Raw genomic sequence first — 7,959 nt, forward strand, 5'->3', positions numbered from 1 at the left:
GGTTTTTATTGAAGAAAAAGAGTCAACTCCTAAAACGTTTATCAAAAGTGTTCTGTTAGGTTTATTATAAATAATTTTTTCCTATTTTTTCTCTCAAACCTACCATGTATTTGCTTGACAAAATCGCATTCAAAATACACAAAGTTAAGTTATCATATCATTCGCCAAAAAGGTGAACAAAATTGCATTCAAAATACAAAAAGTTAAGTTATCATATCATCCGCCAAAAAGTTGGCATATCCTCAGTCATGAGATTGAAACGACTTAGTTTCGAGTTTGAAATCAACTATAATCTCGTAATTGAGGTTGGCAAAAAACTTGTCTCAAGCTTTTCATGGTATCTCATGGGTTGTGTGAACTCCAACCAAATTGAAAGTTATGATTGTTTGAATTTTGAATTAATTTTCAGTAAATTTTGAACTTGACTATTCAATCTCTCCATGTACTCCAACGTTACTTGTTCAGTATCAAAGTGCCAACTCCTTGAAGGGCTCCTCCAAACACTACCTTGCCTTAAATAGTAAACAACAAAGACAAAAACTGCAACCGTCTATAATTTATCGAGATTACACAAATGGACAACCTTATTTTTTTGTAAAGTGTTGTTGGAGTCCAAGTTCTTGAATTTGACCTTTTTTTTATACATGGTCTCTGTTAGAGCTGCAACTTGGGCGGGCAAACTCAACCCAACCCAACCCAAACCCAATCTAAAAATTTTCAAATTTGAACTTTAAATTCACAAATCGAGTTAAATTGGATTGGGTTTTGTCAAAACCCAGACATGTTCAGGTTTGGCTCGGACTCAACCTGAACCGAACCTAACCCAAAACCCAAAACCCAAAATAAAAAATAAATAAAAGAAACTTATGAAATTTTTTATTTTTTATTTTTTTCTCTCTCCTCTCTCTTCTTTCTCTTTCTCTCTCTTCTTTCTCAATATTATGGTGGTCTTAATTCTTGATGGTAAGTTCATTTTTATGGTGGCAATTATTATTTTTAAATTCTCGTGATGGTGGACATGTTGTGTGTTCGTTAGATCTGAACAATAACAAGCTAACATATAGCGATGCCAAATAACATCATCTAGCTTCAGCCCCATCCAGGCATCCATCATCAGTTTCATCTCTCCTTTATGCTTTTCCAAGAAGTACGCATCACCTGCATGACTCTAGGCTGAATCATTATTTTTATTTTTGGCTTATAATTAGGGTTTAATTTTACATTTTGCACATTTTTCGGTCACTACGGGTATTTTAAACATTTTGCCAATGACACTCTAAACCTCTTAATCATGAAATTAGCGATATTGCCGATAGCTCAGGGCATTGCTGAAGACCCTGAAGCAGTGGAAGCGTGGTTCGAAAAGCTAGGCCCGATGCCCGATTTCAGATTGAGGTTGGAATAAGACTGGGTTAGGTTGAGCCAGCCCAACTTGCAGACCTAATCTCTATAAAAGGAAATGCATTACATAAAAATTATCAATGAATAAATATAAATTGAGGACAGTAAGTGAGTTTGGGCTTGTGAACAATGTAACACAATATACAATAACTTGATCACTTGAAAAGGGAAAAAGAACAACACCATCAGTTACCCATAAGAATAAAATAAAAACAAAACATTAGGACTCTTCTCCATTTCTCTCTCTGATATAATTTCCTTCCCAACTACCTTCCAGGAATAATCCGAATGTTCAATATTTCTGTATCCAGATTCCAGCGTACATTTGAAAAAAAAAAAAAACAAGAAGCTTAAAACTAAATTCTTCTCGATTTCAATAAATAAAAAATAAAACACAAGAAGCTTAAAACTAAATTTTCCTCAATTTGAAAAAAAAAAAAAAAAACACAAGAAAGCTTAAAACAATGTAACACAATATACAACAACTTAATCACTTGAAAAAGGGAAAAGAACAAGGGATCATTACATATAAATGAGGTTAGGGCACTATATTTACTTAGAGGCTGAGTCAAAGTCTCAAAGTTTCTCTAAAATGTGTTTGACCCAAAGGCTGAGGTGGCACATGAAAAAATACTGTTTCATATTTCTGTTGCCTAAAGTACCCTTCTTCCTATTTTATGTATTGCCTAAAATACCCTTTTGTACACTTACTAATTCCTCTTTTCACATCCCATTCGTGCCGACCTCTCTCTCCCCCCTTCTCTGTAAACAGCAGCGATCAACAATCCTCTAACCATTTCCGTGCCTTTCGTGACAAATTGGATTACTGATATAATCCAATTATAGTGTTATATGTGTTTCTATATATGTAAATCTATATATATATATGTGGGTGTGGGTGTGTGTGTTTGATTGTTTGCGTGTATACAGAGTCATAGACACACTACAAGACTGATGGTGGTTGATTTATCGTGCCATTTGAGTGTTGGAGTTTCTCATCACATCCGCTCATGTAAGCATATTTGATTTTAATTTCTTTGGCTGAAATTTCATTTGTAAATTCTGAAACAAAATCAGAAAAGCTTGAACCCTAACAGATATGTGTGAGTATATGTTAGAGTTCCTTTCGTGAATCATAAATTGATTTTCTTTTTCTCAAAATCATAAATTCCTTTGATTGTTTGAATTCAAAAGCCACTTTATATTGTTGTCATTTAGGTTTTCTTCTACTTTTTCCCCCCTTGAAGAAGCCTACTGATTTAAAGTGATTTTTGTATTGCATGTGTTTGTACAAATGATACAATGAAAAAATGCCATGACAATGATCTTGTGAGGTGGCCATATCTAAAAGCAAGGTTATAAAGTCACAAAATTAAGTTTCCTCGCTGATTAAAGTTTGCATGATTAAATTAGTTAGTGAACTTAGATATTTGGTAGATGGTATAAGCGTTTTGGGCTTCTTGGACCAGAAAGAGTTGGAGATTTTTTTATCTTCTATTTTACTCTTGGTCTTGGTCAAAGAGGTACCTGGGCCCTCGCTTGCCTTTTTTTTTTGGTATCTCGGATGCTTGATTCTTTAAGTGATTTGATGGCAAATTCAGCTGCTGCAACTTCTGTTGGAACTCGTCATCATCGCGAAAATCATCACTCTGATTCATTAGCGCACGAGGATCTAATTCCTGGTTTTTGCAAATTCTATTACGTGACCTAGGAATGTTCCAGTTTTTCTGTAGGAATTCTTTGTTGGTGAATTTTTTTCAAGTCTTACCCCTAGTTTCTAGTTTTGCTTTCCTATCTTTGTGGTTTTTCATACTGGAAGAGTTTTGATCATAGTTTTACTCCCCCTAGTCTCTAGTTTTACAATTGCGTTGCTGTGCATTTTTTTCCCTCTATAATCAATGCTTTTCTAAGTGGGCAAGAAATAGTGAAAAGTGTCTCTATTTAGAACTTAACCTACAATTTTTTTCTTTAAAGCATTGCTGATATCAAAATAGACCATATATGCCAATGATTCTTGAATATCTTCTGAATATAAGCAAAGATCATTTATTTTTCTTTTTTCGAACCTTTTGATCTGATTTCTCCGTACAACTCATGTTTCTATATTTGTAGATCTATTAATATAATCAATCTAGGTTTTTTTTTTTTGTTCTTCCGGTTTGTTTATGTGAGTATGTTATATGACTTTGTTCTTTTGAGATCTCTGCTCGTCCATTATTTTTTGTTGCTTTTTTTTTTTTGTCCCCCCATCTTGGTTCCTCTGTTTTTTTATGTTTCTTTTTTATTTGATAAGTCATGTTGATGGTGTTGGATAAACATTAGATGGATATAAAATGAGTGGTGGAATGGAGATTTAAATCTTTTGTCAATATGAATATATGATTGATTCTATTCTAGGTTGTATAACAATGGAAAAGAGTAATCATGTCATTTTTTTGTTTCATTTTTGCTTCTTCAGTTTCCATGACATCTTTTCTGGCAACCTCTCCTAATATTTCTGAGAAATTAATGGTTATGTGAAGGCTTGGGATGAAAAGAAGGTCGAGTTGGGAACTCCGTCACAAAAATGTTTCCTTCCCTTTCTCATCGGCATGCCAAACTGGTAAATTTTGATTCAACTTATTCCCCATTAAATATTTAATCTTATTTATATTGTATCTTTTTTGGAGGCTCGAGAAGGGATTCATCAGCTCCAAATATTCAAATTTGGGCCAGCGGTTAGCAAATTGTTTGTAGCCTTCTCACCATGGCTTTAGGTAAGTCTAAGATAATTAATTTCTAATTTGTTTATGGTTTACTGTAGTCAATACGGTTTTAGTTTACTGTAGTCAGTCTAATATGTTTAATTCAAAACTTGTTAAACAAGGGGTGACAAAGACTTCTACCACTGCACTACAAGAAAAATGACTTGAAATCTTCTACAACATTGCAAGATTATAATTCAAACAATGGAAAAAAATTGTCCAGTAAATAGGAGAAGACCAACAGCCAAAAACTAAGAGCAGCAACTTTAAAGACTAGTGCTGTTATTTTAACCAAAATCTGGAGTAAATAGGAGAAGAGTAGAAGTAAAGAAAATAATAATAATATAAAGGGCAGCAACTTCTTATTCCTCTGCAAAAGCTAGCCCGGTCCAATTTTTAGTTTTTTCTCTCCCAGTTCAAGCTCTGTTTTTCTTCCTATCTCCCTGCTCAATCTCTTGAATTGGGCACGTCGTCAAAATCAGAAAATCTGGTTGTTGAAACAGAGTCTGTTGAAAATTTGTAGGGATGAATCCTATTTAAACTCCACTAATTCAACCATAAAATCCCAACCATAACATCAAAAAGAAAGTAAAAAAAAATTAATAGCTCAGTTAAAATCTGGTGAAACATGACCAAGAAATCTGGAGCTTAAAAGCTTAACAAGAAATCTGAAACTTAAAAGCTCTTGGGTTGATCAAAGCTGGCCCAAGTTTTAAAAAATTCAGTTTTCAAATTTGGTCCAAATGTGAACGACTAATTTAAGCCAAAAGATAAAATTAGCTTTTGAATTCCAAAATAAAACCCTTTGTGACAGTGGTAATCTACATAATGTTATTAATCACTGCAACAAAAAAGTAAATTGTCTTTCTGCGAATTGTAATTAAACAATCAACTATATAACGAAATTTTCAAAATAAAAATCCAATTCTGCCAACCACAAAAACGAACTTGACAATCAATATATCATTTGCTTTTCCTTTCTTTCAATTTCTCAGTAATCAAACAGTGGGGGCATGAGCAATACAACTTTTCAGCTCAATCACCTTCTCTGTTTTTACTTTCCCAATCTCAATGTAAAGCAAGCACACAAAGTAGAAGAATTAAAAATAAAAATAAAAAATAAAAAATCAGTTTTTCATAGATTTCTCAACCCTAAGCCAGTATACCAGTTTTACCGTTGCTTATAAACACCTCATCTTTAGATAACCAAAACCAAAATGTTGATTCTAGTACATAATTGGTGTAAGACTCTGGTGGATCACTATTTTGGAACCCCATGTTTCCTGGTTGTTGTTGTCAAACTTTTCATATATGCATGTTATTGGCATTGTCTCATGCTGGTAATGACTGCACACTGATCAGCCACCAAAGGATTATGCCGTTTGCTATATTCAATAAAAAAAAGTTATTTCTATTGCAAAGTTTGTGAAACATGAACATTAACCCATAGTCTAGAGTGGCCAGAGGCCAATTTCTTGTCTATACTCAAAACTGAACTTTTATTTTTTTACAGTTCTACTACTGGTTCAAGTAAAACCTCACTTTCTTATGCCTTTTTTCTCGTTTTTCATTGCAGTTTGGTGAGGTGGATATTGAGGGTTCATTGGTTGCTAGTATTATTTTAAACAAGGTATATTAGATTTCTTCTCAATAATCAGGAACTATAGCTGACTTATTATGACTTCCTTTGGAATTCAATGAATTCTTTTTCTACTATCTTTATGCTCTTCATTGTATAATGTTGGCAGATAGATTTGGTGACTGAGGCTGAATTGGAGGTGTTGACAAAGCGAATTCAGTTAGGCTTTCACCTTGTACATAGATAGATTTTACTTGTATCTTTGAAATGTGGTTACTCATTGAATTGGGAGGGTTAGAGGTGTTTTTAGACTGTTCCAAGAGAAACTGAACTTGTATGAATGTGGAAAGTGGTAAAACGGTTGTTGGCATTTTTATATCTATTTGATTCCGGCATAATGATCGATTCTTTGAAGTTTAGGCACTTCTTCGGTTAGTTCAGCTGTGGGTTTTGCTGTTGCCTTTTGACAAGCCAAATTTAACTTTAGTCTGGTTTTGATATATATTTTTCTATATTAATGTTATGGTCAACTCGTCTACTGAAAATTGCATTATGTGAAATTTCTTATTTTAAAATTTCTGAACACAAAAAGTAATTACAATATTTTACACAATAGGTATCTGTTTGTGCAGTCAATGGGGTATAAAATTAAAAAAATAGAAATGAAAATTTAAGAATGCATTTGAAGCTTACATGTCTATAACAAACTAGGGTTAATACTGAAAGTGCTCAATAGGTTCAATTATTCAACTTATTCATGTAATAGTTTATGGTATAGCCTTGTGCTAGTATGTTGCTTAATTTGTCATATATGTTCTACTGGTATAGCTTTATGTTAAATGAACAGTGAATTCTCTTTCATCTTTCCTTGGCATGCTATTGATTCTGCAGCTTTTGGATTTTTGGTGCACTTTTGTCAGCATATCAATGGGATGACACAGTTAAAGCTGGCTAAATATGGCGTTGTCGACATGGACTTTGTTTTGGGAGTGGGCGGTTATGATCTAGATAGGTGATTCAGAGTTTTTTGCTTTTTTCATAGTATTTTTTTCCCTATTTGTGGTTAGGAAATACAAATGGCGCTGCATATCCATATCATAAGTGGTATTGGGTAATATCATATTCCATGACGTTTGAACATGCCATTCGTTTTGCAGAATTGATTCAGAGGTTCAGTCGGATAGTTCTCATTGTGAATCCCATCAGTGTTGTTAAAGGCGCGCCTAGGCTCAAGGCTCAGGTTTAGCGCTTGTTGCCATCCCAGGCTCATTGATGTTGGAAATGAGAAAGACCGGATCGAGGTGAAGATGAGAAACGGTGTACAGAAGATGGTCATTTCCAAATGGAAAGGCATCACCACCATCAAAATCAACAACTGAGCTTCCATCGCTGTCCTTCCGAGCTCATCTATGTTCATCATGTTTGCTTAATTCTTTTTTAGGGTTTGTTCATTGATCGATTGATCTCTTTTGATTTCACTATGTTCTGGTTTTTGAAGCTTTGAAAAATGTTGATGCTCTATGTAGTTGATGGATCTTTTGTTTGAGGGTTCCCAAATCCCAACTGAAAAATGTTGATGCTTTGCGTGTGCACCACAAATTTCTGTGTAGAAACATGCCAAACGGGAGAATACAAAATTCTCTTTCTAATTTCTGAACTTATACGACATCATAGCTTTGAATCTTTTGCTAATGGAAATTGTCTAACATGTCAGCTTGAGGAAGAAAATTTCATTTGGAAAGAGAATACTGCTATTATCTCATAGTCGAGTCGGGTCACTAATACCATGAACACCCAAACTGAAAAACAGCAAATTACAATTTCCAATGCATTTAAAAGAAATTAGTCTTGCTTGTGTTCGTGTTTCCAGATAAGATTTCCAAATCAATTAAGTGAAATTTCTGGAGGGACACAAAGCAAAACCAGACCAAGAGCATGAGCATTGGAACCTTGAGAAGCAGTGGCAGGCAAAATGCTAAAATACAGACCATGAAAATTTTAAAAACAGCTGATTTACATTGAAGGAACAATAAACAGGTTAACCCACAAAGACTACCTTACAACTTTAGAGAAACAGGTTCCAGTCTGGAAGACTACAGGATCTCAAAATAATTACTGCACCAGAATTTGCTTTATTAATTGGAGTTCCCGAGCAGGGGTCACAAAGAAAGAGAAAGTAGGGCATATTTCGCTAAAATTACTGCACTAGAATTTGCTTCATTAATTGTTCAATTT

General features: G+C 34.1%; 1 long non-coding RNA gene across 1 annotated transcript; it reads left to right on the top strand.

Annotated features, from left to right (window-relative positions):
- Positions 1-4,116: 4,116 nt before the first annotated feature.
- LOC132302277 (uncharacterized) lies at positions 4,117-7,382 on the top strand. The gene is made up of 3 exons (XR_009480799.1): positions 4,117-4,157; positions 5,722-5,775; positions 5,894-7,382. It is a non-coding gene; the product is annotated as an uncharacterized LOC132302277 (long non-coding RNA).
- The last annotated feature ends 577 nt before the right edge of the window (positions 7,383-7,959 follow it).

This window comes from Cornus florida, unplaced genomic scaffold (assembly GCF_030987335.1).
Source record: "Cornus florida cultivar Cherokee Brave unplaced genomic scaffold, ASM3098733v1 CherokeeBrave_3.0.0_Hap2_Chr04, whole genome shotgun sequence".
Classification (NCBI taxonomy): Eukaryota; Viridiplantae; Streptophyta; class Magnoliopsida; order Cornales; family Cornaceae; genus Cornus; species Cornus florida.